Raw genomic sequence first — 20,657 nt, 5'->3', positions numbered from 1 at the left:
AAACTGCACAAAAAAGGGAAAACTGCAGGACTGAAGTTATGTTTGGTACCCTACAACAACGTCTGAGATCAGGCTAAACCAGAACTCCCCTGTGCAGTACGCTACACTGAAGCAGAGCAAGAAAACACCTCTTGCACACAGGCTCCAATTCGAGGGATGGGATGACCGCAAGACAAGTGGATTCAAAGAAAGAAGGGAACACAGCAAAAAAAACACACATGCTCAGGACAGAAAGCAGTGGCCTGCTCGGCCCGCTGCCTGGCTGTGGTGGTTCAGGCAGGGTTGGCAGGTAGAAAACCCCTGGAGATCTCGGGGCCGACAGCTCCAGAGGCATTCAAACAACTCGCTTGCATGGTGGGGGAAAAGCGCCCGTATCTGCCACTCCTCTTTCAGGATGAGCAAGGTGAAGACAGAAAACTGGGAGGCCTCGGCGGATGCCTGAAGGTTGGCAGCGTTGACAGCTGGGACTACCTGTCAAATCCTCCATCTTATGCCACTCTCCATGCCAGCAGAAAGCGACCAAGAAGAAAACTGGCCATGCCAGTACCTGCAGGACCCACCTGAGAATGATTTTGCTAGAAGCCTTAATGGTGAACAAACCCAAAAACACCATTTTCAGTAAAATGGTCGTTGTTTTGAATGGTTGAGTGTCAAAAAAATATCCAGACACAAAGCAAGGACAGCCTAGACTAGTTTTAACCATGTGGCTAGACACAAAAGATCATATCTCATAGACGCTATCGGGGAAAGAAAGGAGAAAGGTTAACATGTAACCCAGATGAAGATCTAGGGAGAAGGCAGAAGTGGCAGGCTGATAGAAAGGAATGCAGTAAGAAGGTTTTCCTTGTTTCCGTAGCTTTGCCAGCATCCTTTCTCAAACATGCAAGGCAGTTTCTCGTGTTGCCCACTGCAGAAGCAGCAGTTTCAGGACAGCTGATCTCTGCTGGAGCAACCAGGTTGTGACTTCAGCAAGAAGCCGTGCTGCCACTGCACGCCTCTAGCAGGAAGAGGGAGAATTATGAATTCTCCTTGAGAGCTGTGGGGTGAAACAGGCTCCTGTTTAATGAAATTGAGGCAGTTCTCCTGTTAATTTACCGCTGTCTCAGATCAGCAAAAACTCACATTTCCTTTCCCAGTCGCACCAAACATGTTTGAATGGAGACAACTCCAGCACCTCAGACCATGAAGAAGAGACATATTTGAGTTTCCTCTTGATGCTAAGCCAAAATAAAAATAAAAATAAACTAGAAGGAAGGGGGGGTAGAGGGCAGACTGCCCACAGAGGTGAGCATCCTTCCTTGCCTTAAACCACAGAAGCCAAACGCTGCCCAGCGCCCCTCCCAGCTGCCTCAGGGCCGGGGGGCACAGACAGCGAGCAATGCCGTGCCTTGTCCCAGACCCCAACGCTTTTATGCCCCGGGCAGCCCCGGCTTTGTGCCGACCCCCCTCACACACTCAGTCCATGTGCTTTTGCCCTCCCAACGCACCGCTCCCTGCGTCCCCCTCTCTGTGCGGCTGCAGCAGGACGCGGCACCCGGCTGGGGACGGAGGGAGGGGGACAGAAAGGCAGGAAAGGGAAGGGAAGGGAAGGCGCTGCTCTGCTCTGCTCTGCTCTGCTCTGCTCCGCTCCGATCCGCCTGTGCCGGCTCTGCCCGCCGCCGGCCCGCACCTGCCGGGCCCCGCACAGCCCCCAACGGCCGCCAACGGCCCCGCTCCCCGCTCACCTGGGGCTGACGCCGCGGCCGCTCGCTGCCCGCCGCCGGCCGTTGGCAGGGCGGGGGGCGGGGCTGCCCCCTCCCGCGCGCTCCGCCCCTCTCCTGCCGCGGAGCTCCGAAAGGCCCCGGGGGGGGGTTGGGGGAGCGCTGAGAGCCACGCGGCTGGGCGGGGAGGCTCCCCCCGCCTCGTTCTCCCCCCCCCCGCTCCACCCGCGCCGTGCCGATGGTACTGCCCTCGCCCCCACCCCGCGCCCGGATCGGAAGGGCCCGGGCGGTGATTGGCGGAGGGGAGGAGAGCGCGGAACGGGATTGGCGGAGCGGGGAGGAAAAAAAAAAAAGGGGGTGGGGCGATCGAGGGGGCGGGGTGATGAAGGGGGGCGGGGCTATAGGGAGGGGGCGGGGCGAAGCAGCGACCGTTTAAAGTGCCCCGGGCGGGGGAGTGCGCGCGCGCGGCGGCCGTTAGGGGTGGGTGCGTGCTGGTAACGGTCGGCTCGCTGAGGGAGGGTCCTCGAGTAACCCCTCGGGGGTACAGCACGGGTGCTGGGGGGCAGGGGGGTGGCAAAGCCCTGCCCTGCCCTGCGGGAGAGCACCGAAAGCCCGCGGGTGTGCAGTGTGCGTATGGGTACTGTAAAGGTATGCACGCGTTTGCTGTTTTAAGCGCTCTCAAAGTGCTGCTCCCAGGCCGGGTGCTCTGCATCCGAGCTGGCTGTCAGGAAGAGCACTTCGCGCAGTATATACGTACACCCACGTCTGTGCGCATACGTGTTTCTGTACTGCTTAGATATATTTCACTGCTGTCTGTACCACTTACTGTACGTAAGCAGTGCGTGTATATAAATTGTCTTCGCCATGCTCATTCGAGGATGCCCACGAGCCAGGGGAGCCAGCTAACACGCACCTGAACGGAGCAGGAATGCAAACCAGTACAGAAGCACCGTGAATAATCCAGGAGTTAAGAATTAGGTACAAACCCAGGATTATATGATAATAGCAATGGTAATACAAAAGTACACCAGCGTTCCTTTAAATAGGCCTTTCCAGCAGATTATTTAAACCTCCTTTTGTATCCAGAGCCATATGGTTCTAACCTCATACCAAAGCCACAGTTTTCCAACCCTACCTTAACGGATTTTTTTTGACTTCCATAAACTGTTAAAGATTTTGGGTTTGATTTTGGCTTGAAAAGCAGTCAGGTCCTGCAATAACGTGATACAAACCAAAATGATACCGCTCATAAGAGATGCACCAAATGAGCTCATGACATGGGAGAGGAAATTCTTACTCTGCTGTGGCGTGACAAATATCAGCCAGAAGTGCACAATTCCCAAATCGCTATCTATATCCCTGCCTGAGAACAGATGGAGGGAAGCCTTTGGCTGATACAAACTTGGCTCAGCCCACCCTATTTACTGATGGAGTTTCCATGAGCATAGAAATTAGAGCTACCGGTTGCAGTCACTTGAGAGCCGCAGCCAGCTGACTCAGCTTACATGGTGGAAAATCTGGCAAGGATGTCTGTCCTTACCTGAGCAGGTGCCTGTGTTCGTACACGTGCAGGTGCCAAGGGGCAGGCAGACCTGCAGTCAGTGGATATTCCCCCTTTGGAAGTCACCCAAGGTCAGCGGTGTAGCAGTTCTTTGCAGGGGAGGCAGCAGCTCATGTTAACTGCTGATAGCCAAAAGATTGAGGTGTTTTTCCCTACAAAGATGCAGGCTGAGGATGTGTTAAATTACTGCAAGATGGAAGTAGGTGGAGGAGAGGGTTCACAGATGGCAATATAGAAGATATTTTTAAATGCTTTCAAAGAGGCCAATGCATACAGTGTGTCCACTGATTACCAGCTAGGCACTTTGCCTCTGAGCAATCAGGAGGGCTGTCAGTTTAACAGTAGTCTTCGTAAAATGCTAATTAGGACCCAAACAATTCCCATTAGGGAACTGGAGATCCATCTGCACTCGAGAATGAAGCTGCCTATGCCATCCACAGCAAGACTTGTACGTTTTGCTTTGGTATCTGGGAATCCAGCAACAGAGAGGCTTAGTCATATGACAGGGTTATTTGCATCATTATGCTGTCAGATTCCCAGAGGAGTTTTCACAATGCACTGTAAGAGGAAGGGTTTAAACAAGTAGAACTAAAGCAAAAACAAAGCACTGTGCTTCCTTTGCATGTCTCCTTTTACTGCCTGCACGTGGTGTTCAGAGGGGAGGAGGGTGCAAGGCAATACCATACAGAACTTTAGGCTAATAAAACACACCCTCGAGAGCACACAAAAGCGAGGGGTTGGGATATCGCTACAAAATGGCTACTCCATAGAAACAAGCTAAGAAAACTGAAACCCTGCAGCTCAGCCTTGCAGAGTTCTGATGTTCCAGGCTTGTGATGTGCAAGGTGAGCCCATCACCGTCTTTTTCCCTGAGGCCTTTACAGTACTGCTGCTTTGCACTGGGCTAGATAACAATCACCTTGTGTCAGCAAAGCAGCGATTCCCCGTGAACAAGTGCCTGCAAGCACCATAAAACTGGGCGCCTCGTGCTCCAGAAGTCACCTCCAGTAAGCCGGCCAGCAGTCGAGGCAGCAGTCCCAAACCAACCCAGGGAAAAACACCGTGGCTCAGGATTCAGCTCTTAAAAGGAGGTGAGCTGCTGCTGCTCAAAATAAGGTCAGGTTATGGCACAGTGCCCCATTTCGAAAAATCAATATATACAAAAATAGTGCCTGCCTTCTTTATATATTCAGGTTCTAAAATAACTGAAGCTGGTTCACAAGGGCCAGCTGCTGCTCCCGGTTAGAGAAGGATTACAGCAAGGAAGGCAAGTTACAGAAGAAAATCCAAAGAAGCTTTTAGTTTCTCCATGATATCAAAGCTATTTTCACACTAAAAATGGCCGAGGAATCTTGAATTCTGTTGACAGCCTTCCAGAACTCAGAACTGGCCAGGTGCATGGCCAGTCCTGTGGGAATTGGTAACCTCTTCAAATACTGAGAACTAACGAGTAAAAACAGCAAGGGAATTTTCAGATGAGGAGGCGATCACTGAATTCCAGGGCTGGAAGGGGTTTTGAGAGGTCCTCTAACTCCATCCCTGTGAAAGCATCTCTGCCCCATCTGTTTGACCCCTTAGAGACCTCCAACGCTGCAGACACCACAGGCTACGCAGGCAAGCCAGTCTGTTCTCATGATTCACTCTTCTTGCCTTTAGTTTTTCCATAGTGATTTACCTGGATCCCTTTTACCATAATTTAAATCTATTTCTCATGCTACCCATCAAAGACAAAGGAAACATTTGTTCCTTTCACCTTTGCAGCAGCCTTTTCATTGCATGAAGACGTACTGTGTCACTTCTGATTACATTCTCTGGACCTAAATGCCATTTCTTCTTATCAGTCTTCCCAGGTTACACTGTGAGACCTCTGGTGATTCGTGATGCTCATATTTGGAGTCTCTCAGTTTAGTTCATGTCTGTCCTGAATTTCACTGCCAGGAACAGCACACAGCATGCTCCCAGTTGTGGCCTTACCACTGGTATGTTGAACAGAAGGAGCACTTGGAGTGTTCTGCAAACACCCCTCCAGTTTGTACATCTTAGCGTGATGTTTATGGTGCTAGAGGGTTTTGTGTGCTTTCCACATACATGTCACTTTGTAAAAGTCAAGGCAACAACATGAAAGCAAAGTGACGCTGAAGCATTTGAAATGCTCTCCATTAACCAGAACTTTTGTCTCCTGTACAAAAGTGTTTCTGCTAAAAGTCACTGCATTTAAATTGCTGCCTGCTGGAGGCGATTTAATGTGGGATCTCCGTGATGGGTTATATTGCCTTATTTTCTGATGCTCGCATCTACTTGGGTAGCTAAAGCATAGTTCCTTTATGTAAAAGCAATCTGTATACAAACCAGCTGCTGAATGCTTCCAAAAGAAGCAATGTTTCCCGAAGAAACCGAGGGACAGCGGAGAAAATCTAGTCTAGAGAGGTCTTAAAATTTGCTGTCTTCTGCATCAGCTGCAACCGTTAGCAGGAAAAAGTGGCCAATTCTGGGGAAAATGTGAAGAGCTTAACCCCTAAGCAATAACACAGGTGTTCAATTTGTCTTTGAAATACAAGGCAGAAGTCATCATGAACCCTATGTCTTGCATGCCAGTGGATATTTATCGCATGAGCATTTGAGTAACTGTAATATTTATATAATGAAAGTTTTTAACCCTTTCCACCACCCCTGAACACACAAGTCCACACTAATCTGGAGTGATGTTGTGTGCAGGGGTGGCAGCTGAATTCCAAATAAACTGCTAGTGGTGTTTCATTACAGGAAAGCAAATACAAGTCTAATTCACTTTGAAAAAGTACTTATTGGCTCACCCTGTAAACATAAAGGCTTTTCTAGGTCAAAACTCCTCCAGCTTGACAGAGCAATAAAAAGCCAGCCCCCTGATCCACTAAACTTTGAGCATTTAGAAAAACATTTCTAATCCTTCAGGCTAAGAAAATACACGTTCAGATAGGAACTCATAAGGAAACTCTCCCTGCAGCTACTTGCAAATCTGCTGAATGTTGAGTGTAAACTGAGCATTTGGGAGTATTTTAGGAATTAGAGAGGATCTGGGTCTGTCCACACACACTCCAGGTAATTTCACTGCTCACAGATTGTCCAAGTAGTAAAATCTAAAATTGCAGTCAGGTTTGCTGCTACTACTCAGGACTGTGGGCATATGAGAAGCTAATGAGAAACACACAACTTTCACTTCACTACACTGTACTATAATTTTTTTTTTAATAGAGACAACCTAAAAGAAAGGCTACACAAGGGCAGAAAAATCCCTCCCAGAACTGTACAGGACAGTAAGGAAAAGTAACCCAGATGATTTTGACTTCATGGTTGCTTATAGAATACCTGGACATGTAAAGAAGTACAAGACCACCTAAAGCAGAAAGACAAGGGCAATGAGCAAAATGTAAATATGCAAGAAGACAACTGTTGTCATCCTATGCAATTAATGTATTAAACAAAAAATCATGAGTACAGCAGTTCCTTTTACTCAGATAGTCCTTGAGAAGGACTAAAAAAAAAGATTTAAATATGCCTTGGTTGAGTAGAATGGAAAGAAAGGCCTACGACATCGTCACCGAGACACCTCATTGGTTCTTGACCTAATTTGGTCTACAAGAGTCCTGCACAAGGGCTGCCTGTGCAGGGCTTCCCCTGGGTCTGGTTTACTCCACATAGCATGCATTAAGGTCTAGAACGCATGTTTCCTTTTTTGAGTTTGGATTAGGAAGGAGTCTGAGCCATGTTTTGTATACTTGTTTTTAAAACAACATCATTTTACTCCTCTAAACAAGCTGTGTAGAGCAGCTCCATTGTGTTGTTGTCTAGAAATAACCAACAGGCCTGATTCTCAAACAATTCTGGAAGTTTTCTTCAAGCTCGTAACTTATCCATGGTTAGGCTCTCTAGCAAAAGGCTCTGGGGTCCTCGTTGAGAACCTCACTGTTTTACTCGTAGTATTAGATCTGTCCTTTGGCAAGCTATGAAAAAGACTCTACCTATGTTCCATCCAAATTCATCACTGTTTAGAGAAGTATTAATAAAAAGGGGAAAGTAAATAGATGAAGTCACTTTATTGATCCTGAAAACGTGGAACTACTATTAATAAAACATGTTTATGTTGTTTCATGGGTAGGTCAAAGTCCTGGTAGGGTGTGTTTGTCATTGTAATTCATGTGCGGCTTCATCAACAAAGTATTTGTTATTGCAGTATTGTATTTATTCATCTCCTGTTTTCCTCCCCCACAGCCAGAACATCTGCTAAACGTTTCTGAATCTGAGCTTGTTGGGATAGGGCCCATTACTTTTACATATTTATGAACTGTGTGGTACACTGGCATTCATTCAGCAAAGACGGCTTCCCGAGGCTCATGCACGAATGACATAAACCGGTACTGGCTTATGTGCAGGAGGTCTGCATGTGCAGAGTTCACAGAGGGGCTGGAAACCCTGTTACATGCAGAAGTACTTAAGCACCACTGCTGAAGAGGAACATAACCAGCTGCTGATATCTGTGTGATGCAGGAATGCAAAAAGGAAAAACAGGTATTTATGAAGTCCTAAGGAATTGTAATGAAGAGTAATGTAATAAAATGGAATGAGAAGAATTTGTGTCCGACCCTAGAAACATCCCTTGCCATCAAAATACTTTAAAGTTTGGTGGAATGTTCCAAAAAAAGCAAAAGCTACAGTGCTTGTGTTAGTTGTAACAGAGTGGACAAAGCAGAACACAGAACTGCTTCTTGGGGTGGAAAAATGAACAAATAATTCATTTCTGATTTCTGTTTTTCTTATTGTAGTCCAGCATCTCATGCCAGCGCTCGCACAGGCACATCTTTATGCTATTTACACACTGAAGGGAGTGTATTCTGCCTTCATTGTGTGGAGAACTTACACATGTGATTCCCATTACCACAAACAGAAACTATGTTCATAAATTTCCCTTTTGTGTGTGGACTGAGTGGACCTGTCGCTATTTGCTTTTCCGGCTGGACTGCAAACAGTGCTTTTCCAAAGCAGAAGTTGTAATATTTTCAGACCTCATGAAAAACAGTGTAGCCCATCTCCTCTCAACTGTGAGAGCCATCCATGCTCTGAGGATCATCTGGCTGCCTAAATCCATGCCAGCAACAGAACACAAGCACAAGCACAGTCTAATAGTCTTAATGAGATTACAGCTACAGATGCCCCAGTGCTGCTGTCTGGCCAAGGAACAGAACAAGCATCAAATTCATCTGGAGAAAAAAGAAAAAAAAAAAAATCCCCTTAGCTTGCATGCGAGTGGGTTGCAGTTTAACCAAGATTTCAGAACTATGGTGTGCCAGATCCCTTTGATTTTTTTTCTAACCTTTTTTTTTTTTTTTTTTTTTTTTTTTTCCCAATGCCTGATTGTTTTTTATAAAGCAGCATATTATTTTCATGGATCTTGAGATTCAATTAATATTTTGCCAGTGTGAATTTTAAACTGTTTCTCAGACTGCTTTGTAGCCCTAATACATTTAGAGATGCCTATTGTTAGCTGTTCTTGACTGATCTCACACATGGCTTTTGTATGTTTCCTACTGTCTGTTCGTGTGCTTGCCTATGATATCCATGTGCTACAGTGGAGTGTGGTGGATCTGTGCCAATATAATCGTTCTTTTTTATCAGTGGTTTATCTGATGCATTTGTTTGGCTCACTGGACAGAAATTATTTGTAACCCTAACCCACATATGAAGAATACTCTTTCTGCACCTGTTCCAAGCAGCATTTGGTTTGCTTACTGCTAAAATTCTTCATCTTAACAAAAACAAATGAGGATGTGTAACAAAGGCTGGAAAATGAAAGAGCTGATCTTTGGATAGCGCTGTATCAGATGGCTAGGATGCACAACCTGTTACCGATGCATTCAGGTGTGGATTGTGCTGCTCTGACTGCAAACTGCAGGTATTACAATGCGGATTTCACTATGCTTGCTTGGTGCCAGCAGGTGAGAAACCTGCTGCAAGTGGCTAAGTCTGCAGCCCCTGCAGGACTTCATGCCTAGAGCAGAAAATCCAGCAGTAACACCTTCACAGATTTTGCATGGAGGTTGTTTAAAAGAGCTAGCACAATAGAAAATCCCTCCCCTTCAAAGCAGGGAAAAACAGATTTTTATAGTTGCTAAGAAACGATAAAAAACATTTTCAGCGGAAGGCGCGAGAGGCCAGCGGGGTCAGTACTCACAGAGCAAGGCTGTAGAAGTGACCTTCTCGCACAAGTCAGCTCCTCCCCGACAGGTGCTCATAGCTCGCCCGCCTCTGCCAGGGCAAGCACCCAAATCAGAGCCCCTCGCCGCTCCTCGGGCCCTGCCTCCGCACAGGTTTCTCCCCAGGAAGCCTGCACAGGCAATTCTCTCTTTCTTTAGCTCTGCAAGGTGAAGGTGAAGTAAAAAGGAGCTGGGGACCGGGATGCGAAGCTCCTTCTGCGCGTCCTTCCCTGAGCATCATCGCGCAGGGGCTGGGGGAGATGGGCGATGCTGGCTCTGGCTGCCAGTTCGTCACCACTGCCATGGCAACGCAGCAGTGGTCTCCTCTGGGAGCCGGGCGGCAGCGGCAGCCCCAAATGCTCGCATTGCCCCCTCCTCCTCCTCCTCTTCCTCCTCCTCCTCCTCCCAGGCCTCTGACTGGGGTAAGCCACCCATTCTCAAGGAAGGCTGTTTCAGACAGCGAGTGCTTCCTGCCCACACGCGCACCTTTGGCTGCTCCCCTCCCGGAGCCCCATCTCGTTTATGGTGTGGCAACGCTGGCAGCATCCCCAGGGAGCCGTCACTGCCCCTGGGAAACCCTGCGGCATGTGCAACGGGGAAGAGGAACCTTGTTCTGGCAAACCTCGGAGCATCAATGCGTGCCCACCAGTGCCTGAAGAACAGCTAGGACAGGGTGCCATAATTCTGTCTGAGCAGGTGACCGAGCAGCTGAGGCAGCAACGGGGCATTGTTCTGCCAGGTTTTTCTCTGCCAACACGAGCGAGTGCAAGTGTGTCTGTGAGGCCCCGTCTACAGCTACGGGGAAGCTGTAGGGCAGGCAGAGTTCCTTTGTTCCTGTCTCCTGAACTAAAGCCTCCTCACGTTATCCTTTCTCTGTCTTAACATTGCTGTTCTCTACTTATTTAAAATATTTTTATGACAGCATTGACATAAATGTCATTAGTAATGTGGTAGGACAGCCCGCAGGCACAGAGCCTTACAGACTCTGTGCTCTATTTAGAGAAGAAGTCAGGACTGCAGAGCAGGCGTTATTTTGCTGGACAATGAACAATTCAGGCTTGTTTTGGAAAGCAAATCCTTGGATAGTTAAATAATACCACTTGTTTACGAGAGACTATTTATCTCATCTTCTTAATAAAACGTCACTAATGGTTCTTTGTTGCTCTCCATATTATTCTCTCCTAATGCCAAGTGCTTCTTTTAAGGTAAGAGATTTCCTCTCTCAGGATGCCCATAACAAACACAGCTCTTTGTACACGTAGGTGGTAGGGACAAAAACAAACAAGCAGCAGTTAAAACCCACACTAACTTTCCTGTCCTCACTTTTAACCCAAATTGTTTGAGCTTTCCCTGACGATGGCTCATCATAACCTGCTGGATAGGGACAGGCCTCCTGATGCCAAAATCCAGATATTAAAGATCCTATCATGGCAGGGGATTAAGTACATTTTTTTCCCAATATAATCTGAAGCAGCAGAAATGGGACTTGTTCAGAGCAGCAGTATCGGCCAGAAGGGTTAGAGAGACTTGAACCACATTCAGAAAACTGTGAGTGGGCTACAAAAATCCCTGACTTCAATAACAGTAACAATGAAAGTCTTGTTACTCATCTTTGCTTCTGCCTTCAGACTCAGTTTCCAAGCTTTTCTCCAATACTAAAAGAAAATTGTGATTTAATTTGGTTTAGGAGAAGTTACATTTCTCCTGTGCTTATGTGATTCCAAAACGTGGGGCTTGGAGAACATCACCAAATACAGTGGTGCCCATGACAATCCTGCAAGACGGGGCAGGACAGAAGTATGTCTGCAAAGCAGGTGAGCCCATTTCGGGACGGTCCCGGGAAGCCTGGAGCCTTCACCCTGAAGATGCTGGGCTCTAACAGCACCCCCCGGTCCCGGCATGGCAGCGTAGTGGCTTGTTCAAAAATTAGTTACGAGTACACCCAGGGTTACGAGCACCTGGCTCCATACAGACAGGAGGTTACTGAAAATATGAAAGCACGTTATAAAAATCTACATTACAGCGGGCAGTTTATGGCTCCTTCCACAGTGATGTTAAACGAGAATGGAATTAGATCAGAAGCTGAACTGCACACTTAATCTTACCTAGGGGAAATGCTGGCTGGCACATATAATTAAATACATCTGTCTTGCCGACCCCCCTCCCCTCCAGACATTTTTATGCTTGGCTTGGTGGAAGAGACTTGTGCCCCTGGGTGTGATAGCATGAGGCCATTCAGAACGAAGCTGTGCCCTGGAGAAGACGATCCTGAGAAGGAGCAGTGCTGGGTTACCGGGGGTTATGCAAGCTGAAGGGGGACACAGGGGAGAGGAGGTGGCCGGGCTTGGCCTGCAGCACCGAGAAGCCTTGGCTGTTTGCAGCTTTGTCCTTTCGCAGTCAGAGCACTCACTAGAAGGTTTAATGGGATCATGAGTTGCTGTACCATTACTTCTGGAAGAGGGTATAAAAATGACAGCAGCTAATAAGCGCCATTTTCTCATCAGTCGCCTCATCAAGCTAATTTCACAAGCGGAATGCTTCGGAGGCTAACGGGCTGGAAATGCCATCCAGGCTGCTGAATGCAGGCCAGCACAGACAGAGCGTGTCCCTGTGCCTGCACACCTCAGCCTCACACCACAAACAAAAAGAGAGATACCGTAAACGTGCATCTGCAGCAGGACACGTTTCCTAAACCCAGCTGGATGGCTAACATCAGCACATTTGTTCTTCCTTTAGGATTAAGAGGCAAGAGGAGCGGGAACATGAATGTCCCTTTGTCCATAGATGTCCAGACCACATTCCTGGGTGTGAAGTTCCCTCACAGAAAGGACTGCTTTGTCTGGAGTTTGTGACTGGGGACATCAATAAACCCTTAAAAAAAAACCCTCAAACTTGGTGGACTGGGGTGGGAACACACCTTTCTTTGAGGAGCGGCTTCAGAAAAGGGGTTCCTGTGTCCGAGGGAGGAGGCTGCAGCAAGCGGGTAGAGATGCGTGTGTGGTCCGAGGGCAGGATAAAGGCAGGGAGTGTGTTTGTGCGTGTAGGAAGGGAGTGGATTGTTTGCAGTGGGAGTGCATGCATGGGAATTAGAGATGTCAAGGCTGAAAAAGGCCTTGCTGGCCTTTTCACTTTTACTTCTTTTAGGCGCCGAAGGTTTGAAAAGTTAAACTTTCCAGACATTGCAACAGGTTGTCTAATAGAACATATCTGCTGTCATCACTGGTCACTAATTAGGTAACTGACAAAAAACCTGTGGCAATATTCATTCTTTTAAATACTGACATTCATTTTTGCTCTTAGTGTCACTACCCAGGGATACTTTTTACACACATTTTGCACATATTTCCTTTTTTCACCATGACCTATAGTTAGCCTTATCAGGGAGCACCTATGCCGTTTTTCTATTTTTAAAAGAGGGGACCACACTTGCTCAGTTTTTGCTTGAAATTCTGTGGTGCACTGCTGGTAAAAACTCACAATGAGTTTTCCAGGCCATTAGAGAGTTACCACCTCTCTAAAATACCTTCTGTGCTAAATGATTTAGCTATGCTAGGCTTTTTGCGAAACATTTCCATACCTGATTTTCATGGAGATCCTTGCTCCTGCTTGTCTGTGCTCTTATTAACTGCTGCTATGGTCATGCCTGTTATTGATAGGTTTCTGGAAAGCCCAGCAACTCAGCAATTTTATAACTGCATTATAAATAATTCAATCAACTGTTCTTCCCCACATCTAGTTCTCATTTATTAATGGACTTTCTTTCTAGGCAGTATTTTCTCATCTCTCATCACCATCCAATATATATACTTGGGGGAGGAATGTAATTAGTTTTGCAGCCCTTCTGCCAAAACTTCCACCAACTTCAGTCAGAATTTTGCCTGAAGAATGCCTAATGATAGCCTGTAGGAGTTGGTCCTATTTCTGTATGCCGGGAGCAGGCTGAAAGGAGTGCACACAGGTGGGCAGTGGAGTCCCATGGGCGTTTTAACCCCATGGGCTTTTAACCCCTGAGCATTTTAAGAGAAGCATTAAAAGGTGGGTTTATGTGTATGAAAAGAGAAAGGTGAAGGACATGGGGAAAACCAGACAGGGCGAAAGAGCAGAACAAACTGATGATTTTTTTACAATCTGGTTGTGGGTTTGTTTTTGTTGGTTGCCTTTGGTTGTTTTGTTGTTGGTGGTGGTGGTTTTGTTTGTTTTGTTGTTTTTTTAATTTTCAAATAACAGAGGAATGGGTTTTCTCTCTCTCCCCTTTTCTGTCATCAGACAGCTGTGCAAATATTTTAGCATGTGATTGTGGAAGCACAACACTGAAAACTTCTGAATTGTGCCAAAAGAAAAGTACAGGAAAACAAAAGGCAAAAGCCTGGGGCAGGTCTAGCTGCCAGGATCATCCATCCCCAGGAGAGCTAGACAGAGGAAAAGGAGGAGAAAAAAGGAGGTCTGATAGCTTTCATTGCTTACAGTGACAGTATCCCAGGTCATAAGGAAACGCAGACTTTTGTAGTCCTTTATAAGGACGGTAGCAAAGGTATCAAAGCAATTAGTAGTCTATTAAATCACTGCTTTCTTGAAGGTTGTTGGCTTTATCTGCAGCACCAATTGCTTGCATTGTACTTGTGGCAGATACCAAGTTATCAGGTTTCAGGTACACAGAAAACCCGACTTACACGATACAGTCAGTCAACCTTTGAATTTGGGAAATCAGGGCTACGTGCTTGGTCTGAGGTTGTACTGCTCTGGCACGAAACGTTTCTCCTCCCAGCAGTTTCAGGGGCTCAGCAACAAAGAAGTGATTCAGGTCAGCTGACTGAAAATGCATCTCTTCACAGGTTCTCTGAGGAGCTTATGCCACATACGTGTGGGCAGCAGGTGATAATGCAAGCCTAAATATGTCACAGCCAGGAATCGAGTTGCACAGTGATTCTCTGCCAAAGACTCCCGTCTTCGTGCTTCAGGGAGATGATTTAGCCCGTTAAAAACATTAGCTTTCACTTGCACTATTCTCAGTCTTTTGCTTGCCAGGCTCATTGCACGATTCCCTTGCCCTGAGTGACAGAACAGCTTCATCTTCCCCTGCTGCTTAACATAAAGCAGTAGGTCACACCGTAACCACATCCTATCTCCCAGCAAAGGCAAATGCTACGTTTTGCAAAGGAATGTGCAAAAAATAATCCTGCTAGGGAACAGCTGAAGGAATAAGATTTCTTCCAAGAAGCTGGCCATCATTCTCTCCCCTGAAACATAGGATTGGTGATAATTCTCATTTTTATTAGTCTCACATAACTGTAGATGTTGTTCAAGCAAACAAGACACCTTTGGCTATGCTGCATGTCATCTCCTATTCCAGGGAATTAGGCAGGTGGTTATTAAAACTGCAGTAATAACACCTACACTGTGAACACACTGAAACCCTAAAGGAATAAATTTTTTCCTTCCGTCAAAGCCAGCAAAATCATTTAATCGTTTCAGGAAGCCTTCATACTCCATGCTTCCTCTAACCATTTTCATTCCACTTCATTTAATGACCTGCATTATTAACTAAGGTTAATCAGCTAATGTTTTGCACCGTGCTTTGGATAGGTAAAGCACTGTATAAACCCTTGGCATGAATGATTCATCAGGCTACTATTTATTTTACTGTTGTTGCTCTCTGTGCTCTTACTCTTTCCCATGTTGCCCTTCCTAGGCAGCAGCCAGGATGAAGCCAGTGCTGCCATGGTTGTTATTTCTATCCCAAGCTGTGCAGTCAGCCACACCATCCACCCATGGCTGTTCGAAGAGTGTAGCTTTCCTGGTACTGCCACATGTATTTTTACGGAACCTGAGTGAAGATCTTGTGGCTGGTTACCCACTTAGCAGCATTTTCACCTGGCCACCAGGCTCAGGATCCAGCCTTAGCTGCAGCTGTCCCCTTACCACATCTGCAGGGGGCTCTGCTCTCCTCCCTCAGCAGAGACCACAGGTGGCTGGGGCTCCCCCATAAAGGCTGAGTCCTGGAAATACCTTCGGTTCTGCAATTTCTCTAGAAAACCAAAGCAGGGCTCTGTTGACATAAAAGAGACTACAAACCACTGCAGAGTCACAGTTGACGTGGCCTCAAATGACGAAGAGGAAGCTTGCCTGTGACAGAAATTCCCTTAGAAAAAAAGGTTTGAGGCCCCCCTCCAGCTCCTCCACAGCCGTGTGTGACTCTGAGTAGGCCACTTACAATTAGACGTAGAAGCGATGTCTCATCCTGGGAGTCTCAGGCTGTGGTTGTTCTGAGGGACCAGAGAGGCGATTTACAAAAATGGTGTCCCTCCTGTCGAAAGCAGTGGGCCCCATCGTCATTGTCTCTCCGGATCAGATGAGGTAAACACACAAAAACTTGGTTTGCTTTGTTTTTCTATAGCTGTCAACCATACAAATTCTGCTTTATAACTGAGAGTCAAGTCAAGTTCTTTCCTCCTTACTCATAAGTAACATTCAGCAGGCCAAATCAGGCCACAGCGATGCCAAAAATATATCTCTTTGGAACTCGGTAAACAATTTTGTTGATACTGCTGAAAATGGAGAACCATTTTCTTAGCATGTTGGCTCCTCAGAGCTAATGACAGCTCCTTTCTTTGAGTCACTGAGATCGGCAGACCCAACTGTGTGAGCAACTGGGGCAGGCAGAGCTGTTGAATCGCATGACCATCCTCTGATGTTCCAGTTTACTTTAACTCCTTCTCGAGTTTCTGAAGCAAAAGCCTGTCTCACATTCAAAGACACTGAAGCCGCAAAAGACTAGTCCCAGAACAAAGTCCCTGTAACGTTCCTTTCTTCCTTCACTGCCAGGCAAGTGTAGGACTACTTCTAAGCAGAAACACCCATGCACAGTGCTAAAGACAGAATTTATCTCCATGGGAAGGCCGCTGTCAGGCTGTGGGGAGGGAGAAGAAGGCCAAAACTTGTGGGAGAAGGGAGAGAGGTGAGGTGAGCGCCCTAAGCATTCTGCCCTCGCAGTGCCCCTTTCTTCCATATCCTCACATTGTGAGCAGCTCTGAGCGTGGCTTTGGGGGGACCATGGAGTCCTGGCTTCTTCTAAGAAGCTTGTCCCGAGGCCTGTCTGCACGTGCAGGCATGGAGACCAAACAGGCGGCGTGGAGAACGGGGCAGAAGGCCACGTACTATGCGTAAGCACACATCATACGTATGCAGTACCAGCAGCTCTGAGATGGACATGTTTATGAGTCAGGCCTGGCATCATGATGGGATAGCCTTAAAAAAGTTAGGATTTTGATCTTTAAAGAAAACAACAACAAACAAAAAACACAGGACCATCAACACTTACACTAAAAACTGTCTGGACCAGTGGATTCTTCTGATGAACAAATGCTAAGTTTGGATCGATTTGCAGGAAAAGGCTGCAAAGGATGGTTTGATCCACAATTGCCTGATACAGAACACAAGGAAACAGCGTGGTTGGGGATGACTGGGCAGGAGGAAGAAAGAGTATGTATGGGAGATTTCTGATGTTTTTCACCAAATGAAGAAGGAAACAATATATGGATCGTCCTTCTCTTTGGCTACAGTCACCCTGTGAAAGTGAGGGGATTGGTTTCTGTTTGGTTTCTGCATTGGTTTCAGCAGCCTGGCTCATTAAGCCAGGCTGCTGCTGTTTCATGAAGATCAATGTATCACTTAATAGAAAGAGGCTTTTCAACTCTGCAAGATACTATCTGCCGATGGCTACCGTGGTATTTATAGACGTATCCATCAGTGTAACAGCAGGAAGCAATTCTCTAGGGGTCGAATTGGGTGGATTCCCCCCATTTAAATGCCATTATGAATGCAGCTTTCTGTATAGGATTAACCACTTAACTCACTGAATCCTGAACATCAGCAGCCATTGTTCACAAAAATTGATGATCTCCAGGGCTTACTTGGCTGTGGGATGGCTGACTTGGCTTCAGTGTCGATTATCTTTTCAAAGAATAAGGTTCTTTGTTAACCTCTGACTCGCTGAGCAGTGGTGAAGGCAGCCTAGGAAGTGCTTCACAGTTCTCCTCTAGCCCTCTGATTCAGGCAGCTCTAGCAATCCAGTCCCATGTTTGTCCTATTTCTGGCCAGTCTGAATCTTCTGCTGTCACATGAGTGGTGAGAGCACAGAACCAGCTTTGATCACAGCAAACTTAGGAAAACAAAAAACAGCGGTTTGGAGGATGAAGTCACAAAGTTTGTGTGCGTTATACAAAGTGTTTTAGTGCTTCTAGCCTAGCTTTTGGTAATGATTTACTGAGCTAAGACTACTTTGCGAGTCACCTCCTTTGGGGATTTAGCATGCACTGATTCCACCTCCTAAAATTATCTGAGTATCTTCCTAGAACTGAGTTTCTTCTGGTGAACACACCTTTTGGCATGAGACACTCTTGCAAGGGGAGCTTAGAATAGGCCTATTGTTCTGGCAGCTTACAGCACATGGGGAATGTTAACTGCTGGTTAATTTTACACGAGAAAGACGGGATGCTGAGTCCTGGCATGGATCAGTGTTCTTGAACACAAAGAACAAATCTGAGCTACTTACGGTTCTGTTCCCAATTGCCAAGGCTGTCAGCAGTCAGATCTGTCCGTCCACTCTCCCTTTCAAACTTAGCACGGCCTCCTGATTCCCCTCTAAATGTTCCCTCCTGTTTGCATTGACCTCCACCCTCATGACCTGGTTGTATTCCTGGTGCCAGCCTGACACACCTGCACGCAGCTATAATCTTCTGCTGTCTACTACCCTTCTGGTGCTTCCTCACAAATACACCTCATGAGGAACAGGAGGGCAGATGCTCTCTGTCCCCAAATGCAAAAATTAAGTTCTGAGCATCTGGCAGAATCCACCCCAGTCACCATCCCCATGGGACTGGCCAATGTTTATGGGTGAGTCTCATTTCCATTACTTTGCTCATGAGTAATTTTCTTTTGCTAGTACACCCAGCCACAGCATACTTCTGTTTCTTCTCTTTACCTTAATTCATTTCTTTTCATCCAAAGCTCTCAGAACATTTCATAAATACAACACAAACTGCAAGACTAATAACCCTTCTACCAGGCAGTAAAGACAATGAAAATATTACCTCTGTTTTACGAAAAGAGAAGCTGATGTTCAGAGAGAGAACAACTGTACAGGAAGAAATCTCTCGTCAATAAACTCTGCATCTAAGATGACTTGGGATAATTTTAATGCTTGATGCATACCTTCCCAGGACATATTTAATTTTCAGCTAAATCAAGGCACTTGCACAAGTCTATTAATCAGTAGAACTGCTTAAAAAATGACTACGCTATCTAGCTGTTCAATCATTTTGGAAACACCTGGAGTAGCTTAGGAAGTCAGTGCCAGGGCCTGCACCCTGACAGCACTGACAGACCTTCCATGCCCTGAGCAGCCTCAGCAGGGACTCCCACCCTGCCCCTTGCTCCCTGTGGCCAGGGATGGGGGCTCCATGTAAGCTCCATCCTGGGCACCCGGGTCTGGCCTGAGCTCTGCTGGAGCTGTAGGAGCCTGCAGTGCTGTCACTGCCCCTGGGCAGACCTTGGACCTGTGTTGCAGTCCTATCTCCAGCTGCTCCCCACTGGACTCCTGGCACGGACCCTGATCCTAATCCCTCTGATGCTGGTGCTGCTATCAGCGCCTGATGCTGTCAGCCCTCCAGATCCCGCGGGTGTGACTGCACCCTGGTCAGAGGGCACTGCCCCTGCCTGCCCCGGGCTCGCGACATGTCCTCCTCCACGGAGCAGCCCCTGCTGCTCCCTGAAGCCCTTGTCCCCACAGCCGGGCCGCTCTCACCCTGGAAATGCTGGGAAAGATCTTGCAAGCACTGCAGAGCCACGAGCCACCTTGGTCCAAGCCCTTCTCGGCGGTAGTTTAACAGCAGCCGCTGTCTCTGCAGCGCGTGGCTGACACGCACTAACACGAGCTGCTGTGTTCCTGCTTCTCAGAGACGAGCCAGCATTGATCCGGGGTGAGAGTTAATTGTGCTGGGAATAGCACGCCGAATTCCCCTAGCTACGTCTGCCAAAGGGTGACTGCAGTCGGAGACAGGAAAGTTATAGCTTGAAGTTCACTTTGACTAAACCCAAAATATTTGAAATGCAACTGTTCTGCTCTATGGTAGAGTTCCAAAATATGGTAATTACAGTTTATTAGCTTTTCCATAACCTTTCAAGCAAGTTCTTTCAGGTTGTCTACACTGAGTCACTTTTTGGAAATAAACACTTCGGATCTAACCCTAAATGAGAAATTATTTCAGATTTGGTAATACAGACTGAGTTTTCAACTTCCTCCACAAACAGGCATCTGGAATGAAAATGAAGCTAGAAAACTGTGGCCTGCCCTTTCAGGCTGCTCAGGCTGCTTTTAAAGCTGAAAACCTCCAGGAGAGACAGCCCTTGGATTCCTTGTGGGCTGCCCTTCCCCCAGTGCCGAGAAGTAAACAAGTGTGTTTAAGTCCACATAAACTAATTAGGCACCTGATCCTACATTTGTCTGCACCCAGTATTGTTGTGAGGCTGCTGAGAAAGGTGAGAAGGACCAGCAAGTAAGAAGGGGACAGAGGGAAAGAGAACATCAATTTGCAGGAGAAACGGGGGTAATATGCTGCTCCAGGCACTAATTTTATACAAAGCAGAATCATACTCCTCAATCCAGTAACGCCCTAAAATAGCATGCAGATCTTCCAAAGGAAGGGGAAAATCCCACCCCAAAAACAGAGAGATGCTGCTGTTTCATTACCAATGTAACAAAAGCTTGGAGACAAAATAATAAAATAAAGAGTGGCTTCTTAATTACTCTCCAAAACAAGCAGGGAAGTCCTGCCCACTGCGGACCTGGCGCCCAAGGGGTGCCCAGCGGTACGGTATGTGTGCCCTGGAACAGCAGACGCAGAGGTTGCATCAGTGCACGGTCCCTCCCCAGCCGATCCTCTCCCAGCGATGGATGCTGTTACCAGGCAACTCTTAAAGCGCTGCCAGCTTTCCTAAAACAACCTCCAGCTGCAGCTTCTATGGGCATCACAAGACCCAGCCACATAAGAGCCAGGACCAGCGGTCTGAGACGCAAACGGGTTTGTTAATGTCTGTGACGTCTGCTGCAGTTTGCAACTCATGCAGAGCATGCAGGATTGGTTCGTAGGGATAACTGACAGGAGGGCATAG

At 47.0% G+C, this 20,657-nt stretch overlaps 1 protein-coding gene across 13 annotated transcripts in view; it reads right to left on the bottom strand.

Moving 5' to 3' along the window:
• Positions 1-20,657, bottom strand: part of MICAL3 (microtubule associated monooxygenase, calponin and LIM domain containing 3) — a 176,864-nt gene that overhangs the window by 153,056 nt on the left and 3,151 nt on the right. Inside the window, exons 1-2 of one of the 13 annotated variants that reach the window (XM_084498685.1) lie at positions 1,725-1,877; positions 1,123-1,217 (exon numbers count right to left, since the gene is read on the bottom strand). The exons of 11 other annotated variants lie outside the window; for them this stretch is intronic. The gene's annotated coding sequence lies outside the window, so the exon portion shown is untranslated. Of the gene's footprint in view, positions 1-1,122; positions 1,218-1,724; positions 1,878-20,657 lie in introns of those variants that run through there. One more of the 13 variants, XM_084498683.1, reaches the window with a different exon arrangement.

Source organism: Aythya ferina, assembly GCF_964211825.1.
Source record: "Aythya ferina genome assembly, chromosome: 1".
Taxonomy (NCBI): domain Eukaryota; kingdom Metazoa; phylum Chordata; class Aves; order Anseriformes; family Anatidae; genus Aythya; species Aythya ferina.
Note: the sequence above shows the minus strand (reverse complement) of the source record. Positions and strands in the feature narration are given on the sequence as shown.